Genomic DNA, 13,040 nt, shown 5'->3' on the forward strand with positions numbered 1-13,040 from the left:
GCAGTTACTGTCCAAGCAGTGACCTCCTGTAGTGGTAGAATAAACACTGAACTGCTTCTTAAATATGGTAAATGTTGGATAATTAGGCTTTATATTTTATGCTGATCTTTGGTATTTGTAAGTAATAAGTAATAAGTGTTAAAAGTAGAAACCCCTAGTTAGGGATGTCCCGATCAGGTTTTTTTGCCTTTGAGTCCGAGTCCGAGTCATTTGATTTTGAGTATCTGCCGATACCGAGTCCCGATCCGATACTTTCAAGATTCTCCATAAGATCGATAAACTTTAATTTCTAAAGAACAGTTAACACTGGAAAGGCCCTCAATCATCAACATTATTATTATTATTATTGTTATTATGAATGATATTAATATTAATGTTGATATTGTTATTATGAGTAGTGGTAGGCCTATTACCACGGCTTATCTGAGCATAGTCAATGGAGTTAAGTCAAACCAACTAGCACGTCATGAGCAACAGAGCCAAACAACACGCACTCTCTGGGAGTGGGCTCACCTGTATGCACATGTGCTTGTGTGCGCACATGTTTGCGTTTGCATGTGTGTATGCGCATCAGGCCGCTGCAGACAGCTGCAGTGAATTTTACAAATGCCACCATGTAGACAGAAACACATAGGAACTGACAGCAGAGATGGCACCAGAGGACTGGGCAAGAGAACTAGAACGGGTGGCGCTGCAGCGAGTGCACAGAAGGCGTTAACTTTGAGAGCCCTAATAAATATATGTCCGAGTCCTGATCGGGAGGTAACAGCCGATTCCGATCGAGTCTGAAATCACGTGATCGGAAATCGGGCCCGATTACGTGATTTCAGACTCGATCGGAATCGGCTCGGGACATCCCTACCCCTAGTATACTATTCACCATGTAAGTGTTTGATCAGGTGATGTTTACACAGTCTAAGGTTGATTTAAAAATATCTTTACAGATCATAAACATATACTAGTCTTACTAGTGTTATTATTTGGTTTTATTTTTTGTGCTTTAGGACGGGTATATAATATAACATAAACACTGTTAACAGGAGGAATGTGCTCTGAGACTTGAAGATAATTTCATGCTATTTCCAGCACTGTGTCAGTGGACGTCACGCAGTAGCTGTTGTAAATGTTTGAGGTAAGAGGGCATGAGCTTTCTGCTTGCAATAAATGTGGTTTCGAGTGTAGATAATGAGAAGATATGAAGTTGATCTATGAAGTTTTAAATTTGTTATTTCTGAGCCTCTCCATTTACACTTTCTCACTCTGTATCGTTCAATCACGCTGAATGTAGTGAGTGAACACATTTATCATTAGAATTTAATTCCCCTTTTCATTGTGGTCCCTGCTGCTCAGCTGTATCACTGGCGGGGTCTATCTCTCACGCTAAAATAACTGAATTACCGACACGACGAAGAGGAGACTATGGATTCTACCATTATCGCCATGGCAACACGAGCAGAGAGAGTGAGCTGCTGGTTTGATATTGCACTCTGAGCTCCAGCTCACTCTTGTTAAGAGGATGGGAGTTCAGACCATTGTGTCCCCTGGAAAATGGGGAGGGGGGGTAAAAGCATTGCCTCTTATTGTGTGCAAGCCTCCAGGAGATATAATCTAAACTATGAGTGCTGGCAAGGTTTTCTAAATAAGCTGATTCCAACAGGGAAAAAAAGTCCATACCCTTTTTTAACAGGGTATGGACTTTAACTTTGACATGTGTCATCTATGCTTTGAGAAAATTCAGAGGTATATTTTCAGGCTTTTGCCTGGTATTGGAGTCTGATAGTGGAGTTTATAGTTTATTATCGAGTCTGAAACTGCTTTTACAGCAGGTTGATGAAGATTCTCAATCATCCAGGTCATTTTCGTTCAGAAGGTTAAAGCAAGGCATCTGGACTTGTTACGTTTTCTTGAAAACAAGAAAAGAAAACTCTACAAGTCCACATGCCTTGCTTTACCCTTCTGGATGCTTTCACAGCAGGAATATTAAATGCCGATACTCAACGAAGCTCACACAAGGACACTGCATAAGATTGCATGCTTTTCAAATCCATTAATGTTTCAGCTGTAGCTGTGGACCCTGAGCGACATTGATCGAAGCAGTGTATGCTTGTTGGAAATCGACATGTCGTTCTGCAGTTGGGAATTTCAAGAGCTAATCTGAGCAACTCAAACTACTGTTTGTCAATGGTAGAGCTGAAATAGTCATGTGTGTATATATTCATTACACATCAGACTGTCTGTGTGAACTTCATTTTAATTGGTCGATCACATTCTGCATTCTTTTATTTGTGAAGAACAGACCTGTGCTATGTGAGCGGTCCTGATCAATGTCTAATCTTTATTTTTTTATTTATGTGTAGTTCCATATGCACTATATTGTAAGAGTTTAAAGTTTGTGGCCTTGGGGATGAGTTGTATAGGTCTCATTACATAGTCAGTCCAACTCTGTGAGTGATTACTTCTTATAGTGTGGTGAAGAAATGGGAATTAAACATGGAAGAACGAGCCTGGAATATAAACCATCTTGAAAAGGCTGCTTTTTTTTATTAAACAGGAGACCACAGACAAGATCTATGACATGCTGTTGATAAGTCCACAGGCACAGCCAGGTGTCTCCCTGGAACATATTCTACAGTTATCCAAATTACTTAACTGGCTGGGTCTTGATTTAGTCCATCATGTCAAAGCCGCAGTCTCCAAAAAGCCATATAAGGGAGGTCTGCATCAGGGTTATGGCATCCAATTTTTTGGATGTAGAGTCATACCTCTGAACAGTGCTTTGTACATAATTTTAAAGGGTTGAAGGTGCTACTTCCTGCCTGAGTAGAAGTCTAAAGGATAACAAAATAAAAAAGTAAAGGAGTCTCGATTTTGTACAGCACAGTTCTGCTTTAAATGTAAGCTGTCAGAAAATCTCACAGTGATGAGTGACTTTGTTGCTTCCCTATCAACCCAAGTACTGCACTTAAAATCAAAAGATACATCACAAGAATATGCTGTCTTTACATATTTCAGATATAGTCCGAAGAAAGCAACAGTTTTACGATATATGTTTTATCTCTTTAATCTTGCTGAGAGTTATTAGGACTAATGGCATGTCTCTACAGTAATATCTGCAATGTTTATGGTTAGCTTAAGCTAAAACAAATGGATTCTGGCTGCACAGTTTTTCTGCAATTAAAATGTGTATCACACATCTGAAAAGGAATGAGGATTGGCTTTTTTTTTTTAACCATCACTGGCAACTCATTTCAGATATCTCATTCAAGATTGTCCCAGTTGGTTTAAACACAGTTTCTTTTGTGAGTAAAGGAGCTGCAGACAATACTTTAATTTACATGGAACAATGTGGCTCTTCAGAGTGGTTTTCTAGTGGTGTTGTGGAAGCTCTCCAGTGGTGAGAGACGGTGTGTGGTGGGGAGGGGTACAGGATATTCATCTAACACCCGCTGGAAGCCATGTGGCTACATCGACCGAGCACAGGAGGATTCATTGTATATACAGATAATGCATGAATTACAACACAAAGTGGGAGATGCTTAAAGTGAGAGCTGAACAATTTAATTTGATTGAACCGAGTCATAGACAACCCTAAACAGCTATTTACAATCGTATTGCATTCACAGAAATTGGATTAGTTTGGGGGCCCCACTGGAAACAAGAGTACAGGAGTCATACTGACATTAAGATTGATGCCTTCACTGACATAAAGACTTATAAAATCTTTTTCACCGATAGCCCTTTCTTTGTATAATGAATTAAAATCCAATTACAAGTGCTCATTACCGTAAACAAACACCACATTAGCATCAAGTATGCAAATGGGCGAGTATCATATTACTCAGTGTGATGAATCACCGTGCATTAGCTGAGCGGGACTCAGTGATGTGCCTTTCTTTTGTTCAGGTTGAATGTGTGGACCCACCAAGCATGGTTATTTGCAACAAATAGTGTGTCTGAGTACAGTTATTTGTTTTATTATTGTTTTATTATATATATATATATATTATTAAAGATTCATTAGTAAGCCGATGTACCAGACCCATTCTTTTCATCCTCTTTGTTTCACTGGAAATACTAATGTGCACATAAAAATGAGTCAGAAATGTGTTGTGGTTTCTTTGAGTCTTTTTTGCAGAATTAAGTCTGAACTGGTTCAGTGTGTGCTGTAAACTGAGGGAGGTTTTAGAGAAAGGCACTTCAAAGAGAGTTGTCGAACAGGAGCTGAAAGAACGACAGAGAGAGGCTACAATTCAGAATGATTGTGAAGCAACACTATAATGTTTCAATATCACAACAAAACCAGTTTAGATTAGCTGATCAGATACTGCTTAAGATGCTGCTTAATGATAATGTTTATACCATTTAGGGTAAATGATTTTATACCCTAAAATCGTTAGGGTTCATTCTCTGAGAACCATGAATATGTGTACAAGTTTCTTCCCGTTCAATGAATGTTGAGACATATTACTGACCACGTGAAAGCTTTAACTTGAAGATAGTAGTAGAGGAAAGGTGTCAGGAGATGACAGATTAAAATCTGCATGAAATGCCATGCCAACTGATCAATTAACGTTTTTATATAGAAAAGTCAAAAGCTATCCAAAGTCAGTATCCTAAGGGAACCATGAATACCTTTAAAGGTAGGGTAGGAGATTTTGAAAACTCAGTGAGAGTCAGCCAGATTTTGAAAGTAAACACACGCCCCTTTCTCTCTGAGCTCACCCCGAAGCCACGCCTCCCAACCAGTCTGTGACTTCGGCCATCATGCACGTACCTCTCTGGTGCACGCAGAGCAGGAAGAGAGTGACAACCAGCCAATACTCCGCACAGGGTCGTCCCTGAGGATTGGCTGATGTTTTTAGCATTTTATAGCTTCCACAGATGATTCATATTCTTCGTTTTTAAGCGAAAATGCCGAACTAATTGGTTGCTATCGGATTGTAAAGAGAAGTTACACTAATTTAGCAAAAAGTGCATCAGAATGAAATCTCCTATCCTACCTTTAAAAAAACTATCTATCAGGTCAGTGCACTATGTCAGCAATCTATGTGCTGGCATAGTGCACTGACCTATCTAATCTTGAATTGACATCTAGCAGAAATTGCATCAGTGCACATGGATATGTTTCCCCACATAAACAGCACCATGACTGTAATGCGGATAGAAAGCTGCTAGTTTCCTTCCATCCTGTTGCTGCTCTTGCCTGCAGGAAAGGAAGGTGCCTTTTCATTTTATGTCAGTGTCAAAGTGCATTGACAGAAACACATTATCCTCCATCAAAGTGTGTTTGCGGGACAATAAGTGGGCTCCCATTTTTAACAGAGGTTCTTGTCAGTGATTTAAAACAATTTTAGAGTCAAGGATTTTAAGAATTTGCTAGAAGTGTTTTTGTAGATGGCTCTACCTTTGATACATTTCTCCTGATAGGATAAAAATAGATGCAACTGTAACTTGGTGTAAACCACCTGGCAGATGAAAGATCTGAAGTAGACCTGGCAGTCTAAATGTCCCCAAAGCAATACTGCTCAGTTACTAGTTGACACTCATACTGTAGGTCAGCGGTCCCCAACCTTTTTTGCACCACGGACCGGTATCATGTAAAACAATACTTTCACGGACCGGCACAGAAAAAAAAGTGCATAAAGAGACAACTTACTCTTATGCTTAATTAGTGGGAGCCTTTGAGCTTTCTCAGCAATGAGGCGGTCCCATCTGAGGATAATGGGAGACATGACACCCGAAGTGTGTTTCTTATGTCCAGTCCACTCCGTAATTTTGTTTTGGCCGTCATTAATTGCTTCAGTCGTTCTTGTTCATGTTTTCTTCCATGGCTTGTCTTTTAATGCAGGGTGCTCGGTCTCGCAGTTTTGAAGGCTTCGTTGCTTCATTTGCGAGTCTGTCGCCACATATCACTCAGAGCGGACTTGGTGTGTGAGAATCACCTGTTGCAATAAATCCGTATTTTAAATAGGACTCCTGATATAGTCTTTTAAATGCAGGTTTCTTTTTCTTTGAAGGGGTAGGCTCCTCTTCTTCTGTCTCCTCGTTAGGCCTTTTCCCCTTTCCGAAGAAGCTCTCCAAAGACGTTTGTTTTTTATTCATTTTTGCTGACCGAGACAAGCGTCTGGGCAGGTGCTTAAAGGCACAGGCGGATGGATCTGATCGATTTATAAATGAAACAGCTTTCAGACTCAGATAATGAATAATATATGTTTTGCTCAGTCTTTCTGTGCGGCCCGGTACCAAATGACCCACGGACCGGTACCGGTCCCCGGCCCGGTGGTTGGGGACCACTGCTGTAGGTGGTCCATGAACAGACATGAAAAAATCCCTGACAACAATGCTGCATGCTTTCCTCATGCTGTAAATCTCCCTAACACCCCAGCCTCTACACACATTAGTATTCATGAAGTCACAGTATTTTTTGGATGCAATATAACCAACATTGTGTCTTTATTTGTTATATTGTTATAACAATATGGTCTTATGTTTTCAGGATGTGCTTATAGCCAGAACATATTTTTACAGCCAATTTTTATATTTTAACATTATTCATGAAACATTACATTTACTTTTTATGCTCCATGAGAATTTATCTGTATATGTGGTGTAAATCTGCCACTATGCAACAGCTGCTGCAAGCAAAAAGACAGATGACTGTTGTAAAAGTTGAAATTAGAAAGGCATTTATTAAAAATGACACACAACTTAGAGACATTATTTCAGAATCACTTCACAGGAAGATGAAATATCACCACAAGGGACTACACTGCCTGTTTACTGGAATACGTAGGTATAGCTAATGGATGGACAGAACTATCTTGTATAACAACCGATCAGTTATTTTGTCGAGTGAGTTCATTTAAACATAAAAGGTTGTTTTCCTCATCAGCTGATCAGCATCAGTTCTATCTTAAACACTGACTGATGCGTCTTATGTCTGTGTTTTGTGCCGCCTTTATGTAGCTGCTAATTCTCTAATGCCAGCGTTGATTGCTCTGCATCTCGCTCCAGCAGCCCGGCTCCTACTCATGTCACTGGAGCTTTAGTGTTATCTGGCTAAGCTCATATTCATGTATATTTCTGTATCTTCTGCCATATCCTGAGTGTTTGGGGGATTAGCGCTCTCAGCAAAATCCTCGTTGCTGCTTCTGATTCATTAAACAGCTTCCTCAGACAGCACAACCCCCTTTTCTACCAAATCACACTGAGGGAACACTTCTAATAAATATTACATTCTTGAAAGCAAGTCTGTCTAAATAAGCCTGAAAAATGTTTGTTTATTTTAGTGATGGAAAGAGATATGATATTAATGTGACAGGGCATGCATTTATGGAGGGTGCTAATGTCGACCAACTTTTTTGTTTTTCTTTGCTGGCATGCTTATGAAAAAGGAAAACAAGTGATAGGTTAGATTGGGTGAAATCTAAAAGTTTTCTTTTCTAAAAAACCTTCCTGATGTGAAGGGCTGATGCCATTGTGAAAGTTTATTTCATGACTCTGTGACGTTTAATGCTTACCAATAAGTCATACTGATGTACACTAATTAGTGATTCTATCAAACCAGACATTTCTCCAGCTGAACCACTGCTTTGAGGTATTATGGTAAAAGCTTTAAGCCCACCTGGGATGCTGATGTTCCTCTGCTTCTCCTGGATGTATAATTGCTCTCCTACATATTAGCCATAAGAACCCTATAGAGCCGTTTTTAAACACTGCTTCATAAAGCTTTACATTCTGCTCCATCTATTTCCCATGTTTCTGCAGAATATTATTATTAATAGTAAATTCTGTTATCTAAACCGATCACTTTCTGTACTGGATGGTAACACATTTCTGAGCAGCCCAAGCAGCTGCAGCTGGTTGTCATTCATATGTAATTTAAACACTGTGTGTGTTCATAACATTCACTAAATGCCAACCAAATTTATAATCCCCTGCTGCCAATGAAGGCTTTCAGTGAGCAAAAGCTTTCATTTTTCAGGGGAATGAATTTGATATCTGTGGCAGGAAGTTCCTTGATATGGAACATTTTAATGAATGCAAACACTCGGAACAACATGGCTGTCACTGCAGCCGATAACAGTGTGATCGCACATATTCGTTTAGAATGTTTGTATATGAGATGTAGTTAGTTTTCGATTATGTTTAATGTCATTATGTGAATGTCATTTTTAGGACAATGAATCCTGCCATCAGCAATTAACAGGATAATGTAAAAACAGAGGTGAAGGAGGAGGAATGATCCCAAGAGAATAAATTCATATTTCCATTTGAAAAGACCCGAGTGTCTTTGTGGTGGGAAGCCTCTCCCTCGTCCATTCAGGAGGTGATTAGGATTTATGAATGTTGATATGAATAACTTATTCTTCAATCATCTGCATATTCGGGTTATTTTTAGTCCTGATCTCTAGTTTTTAACTGCTGCACAGCCATGTGGAAACACGTTTAACCTTCAGTTACTTCCCATTTACCTCCTATGGAGATGGAGCCACAGTAATTATAACCCACCGCAGGGTTCCAAACCCTAAACAATTTTAGGGCTTAATATTTAACAAAATTCTAGTCAGGACGGAGCTTTAGGCGAACACTAATGGTCAGGTGCACCTTTTGATAAACGGCCGACTATATTGTCCTTTAAATTTGCTGCCCTCTTTTTTACTGTACACTATAAATTATCCTCACCGTTAGAGCCTCTCCAGTAAATCTGCAAACATGTTGTCAGAAAAAGCCTGAGGAAATTTCTACCCCACTCTCAGCCCACCTGGGAGTTCAGAGAATTGATTGGGAAGAAAGCTTGCACTGGCACCACAACATCTGCTAGAAACTGGTGTCCCAGTAAGCTGCAGGTGAAGGTGGCTCTTTCTGTTTTACTTGCTTCATTAAAGACTGAAGTTTAATGTCAGCTCTCTGCAAGCTTAGCAACAGGTGTCTCTTACTGCGGCTGCACTATTGCAATTTGGATATAGGATATGTGTCTACAGGAATGGATGTATTGTGTCTATTGTGTTCCATAACACTGTCCTGGAGACCTAATTTGCCTCAGGCAGCATGCCTCAGAGGGAGAGCAGTAATTCCAGCCACTGGCAGCCAGACTGATAACAGAACCCTCTGCTACTTTCAGCTTTACACTGCAGGTAATTTTATATTTCATGATATTTTTCCTGGCTTTGTTTCCAAGTTTTTCCTGTAAAGTTAGTTCCACCTAACAGTATTATAAGCCAACCAAATATAACCTTGAATTGGATGCCAGTTTATTGTTCCTTGAATTTTCTTTGTTGGTGTTGCACTGGAGACTGTGGTATGAAAAGAGTGGCATATAATAAACTGTATGTAATTTCAACTCACTAACTAGGATGCCATGGCCTGACTGCCTGTTTTTGGTATCAGCTTTTTTGCTGTTCTCTCGCAAAGGACAATGCTTTCCTGTTTACTTGATGTTTCTAAGGAGCTTTCCTCATTAGGAGTTTTCTCCCTGTCATTATGCCTCACCTCAGGTTATCATTAATCATTAATTTAAAAAAAAAATGCCACTTTTTACATGATTTTAACTTCCTCTGTGCTGCTCTACTGACAGAGTCGGCCTGCTCGCATAGTGTTTATTTATGTATCAGGATGGAGGCTCATTGTCTTTACAGATCTTTGGGGTCTTGGGGGTCTCCAGCACACCTCTGACCAAACAGCCAGCACACAGCCTGTTCAAGGCATGACTGTTTCACCTCTAATGGTATTTTTCCATCCCTGTGAGGTGGCACGGCAGGGCTCACAACCCCATATCAGCTGCTTTGTGAAATGGCTAGTGTGCTCCTCTGATTGTACAGCCAGCATGCCAATTTAAAGTCTGCGTAAGGCCATGTAAAAGCAGGCCTGGCCAGCCATACCCATTCACCTCATCAAAATTCTCTTTCTGACATGGGTCTGGAATCCCTCCCCTACACAGCCAGTTCCACATTAGATACAAACCCTATTGTAATCATTCATCTAAAATGGGGCAGGGTGTGATGACACACAGAAACTTTGTTCCTTGCTGCTTGCCTTGTTCAATTTGCTAATAACACCTTTATATTGAAACCAACCACCGCCATTAACCGGTGTATCACCTCCACTGTTTGGTTGTCGCTCTGCCTGCGTCACATGCTCTGCTTCTCTGATTGGTTGTATGACCTCAAATGCTTGTAATTTTCCTTCTACAAATCACATGTAATCTCATTTTGTGCATGACATAAAAACATATTTGCAACACATAAAAGCTCTAACTCTAAAGATATAGTAATAGTGTTGAAAACTGTCAGTTACTATTTTGTGGAGACGGATGTATAAATTGAGAATAAATAACTACATTGTAAATCACAGCAGTACTAATAAAAAATATGTCTTAGTGGGAGCAATAATATTGTCTTCCTGTATTTATCAGCCACCAACACACGACTGGAAACCTTTACCTCGTACTGTACACTGTATAAAAATAGCCACATCTGTTATGAGTTTGGAAACCTATTTACTGTGTGTGACTGAACATGGAATAGAGACCGAAGGCAGAAGTAATGAAAAGCAAATAAACACATGTATAACAGGCTGCTTGTACTGTCTCATCTGCAGCTTTCTGTTGATGTTTTCCTGCCTTTTAATTCAGGACTAGCCTCGGGAAAGATTCTCCTGTGGGCGTGTTTGGCCAACCTAACCCACTCTGACTGGTTCACCGGGGTGGCAATTAACCTTTCCACTCATAGGGGTCATAGACAGCACATACACCCACACATGCACACACCCAGAGGCATGACCTGTGTTGATATAATCATTACTTTTGCCCTGTCCTTCCAGTGTCCATGGACCCTGCAGTATCATACAGTAAAGTATCATGTCAAGTTCAGCTGACAGGGTTAGTAAGCAGCCAACATCGCTATGATAGACCATAGACATATGTGCCTGTGGACGGTGTCCACACCGTCACCCATAGGTTTCTGAGTCACCGTGTTGGGAGAATTACAGTCCGCCTACACAGACTGTTTTTATTTTTTTTGTATTGCTTTGTCTTTTTCGGCTGCATGAACATGACTGGTGAAAATGTTCTGCTTGCAGAGTTAGTAGTCAGAGTGGTTGACTGTTTCAGGATCTTTTAGGTGTTGCCAGTGGTGGCACGTTGCCCCGCCTTGTGCTTCATCCCAAGGATATGAAGGCATTTGTACTGTGGAGGATTCAATAGGGAAGGCCAGGGGTTTAGGGTGGAATTACATTGGAGGTTTGGGGAGTGGATTTGAGATGATACCTGATAGAAGAAAAGGAGCCTGTTGAGGCACAAGAGTCCTGATATTATTGATAAGCTCTGCGGTGAAGGCACTTCCCTTGACTATCGGGGATCCGATGATCTCAGATATTTAAAGAACTAGACCAATTCTTGTCATCTTCTTGTTATCCTTTAGACGTTTATTGTGTGTCATGGCACTGGCAACAGTTGTCTGTCATATCCACAGCAAGTCTGGCGAATATGCATGCACATCTTCTCTTTAACTGTGGAGGCAACTTCAACTGGAGCAACAGTAGTATTGGTCTCCTGTAATTGTCTGGTGGTTGGCACCCGTTTTCTGGTCTTGAACTTCCTGTTGGCTTCAATCTGAGGACCACCACAGTCAGGTCAATATTACAGTTGCAGCTGGTGTCTGGATCTGTAGAGGGCTCCGGCCTCTTCAGAATGGTCACTGTGTTGCCAGTGTGTACTGAGTTCATTTCAGGCCCAGCTGGCTGTATGGCTGAGTGTGTGACTGTGGTGTGCCCCCTTCTTCCCTCTAAGATGCTTTTTGCACACCTAAAACAAATAAAAGAAAAAGGCTTGGTAAAGAGGAGCCTGGAGGTTTATTTTGAGATCTGGGTCCCTCTACAGTTTCTCATTCAAACCTCATGGAGCATTTTCATTTCCTTTAATGCAACTACTGCTCTCGACTCGAAGGTCTAGAGGACTTTTTCTCCACATTATTTATTGTTTTATTGTGTGTTGAGCTCTAAACCCTGACTGTTTGTTTTCTGCTTTTATGTAGTTAGCTATACAAATCATACATATAAATGTATAAACAGTAAATCTCAACTGCTCTTGGAAGGGACTAAAACACCCTTAAAAGGATTTTCTGCGGTAACCATTGCTATGTTGCCAATAGCAACCATTTGCATTTCAAAACATTGAGGTGTCTTTGTAGAAATTGTGATCTATTTCAGTTTATTATTTTGCAGGCTTCAGTTTTTACATGTGGATATCATGTTTGGCAGGAGCGTCTGCCTTTCATGAATTCTGTATTTGGAAAACAAATCTGCTCGTTGTTTTAAATTAGGCAGCTTCTTGTTCCAAAAGCACCAATGTCAACACGGCAGTCACATTACAGTTTAAAAAAAAAGGTCTGAGCATTTGTTTTGTGGTATCTAACAAACTATCTGTAATAATGTTCAATCTGCAAATACACAGCACATGTTGACAAAGAAAACAAAACAAAAGAAGGATATTTACAGCAGTTCTATTTTTTTCTGAACGCCATGGGGAAAGCTTGGTAATAATACTATACTTACTATACTTTGCAATGATATTTTGTCTGACATTTCCTCCATCACCTTGAGGTTGGCAGTTGTGCTTTAGAAGTAATTATATATCTGTTGACTGCTATATTATTTACAGTTCTTTGATGATGATACTTTGATGTCACCGGCGAGTTACAATTCAGTAAGATATATAAATAATATATGAATATATAATATGGTTGGTTGGTGTAGAATTTTGTACAGACATTCATTTAGGCTTCAACTCTTAACGTATTTGTGCATTAGCTTTAAACAAATGTTAGCATGCTAACATGGCAAACTAAGAAATGCACACATAATCATCATCGCCATCAGACTGTAATTCATCTGTCCCAGTCAGAGCTGTGTTGACAGACTTGAATTAGTAATGCATAACTGTGTATTTATGTACATATGTGTGTTCTTTGTGTGGATGTGTATATTACAATATGTACATTTACTGTGTTTATTATATTCATCTTTTTCTGTATGCAGCTATA

The sequence above is a fragment of the Parambassis ranga genome, chromosome 20, assembly GCF_900634625.1.
Source record: "Parambassis ranga chromosome 20, fParRan2.1, whole genome shotgun sequence".
Classification (NCBI taxonomy): domain Eukaryota; kingdom Metazoa; phylum Chordata; class Actinopteri; family Ambassidae; genus Parambassis; species Parambassis ranga.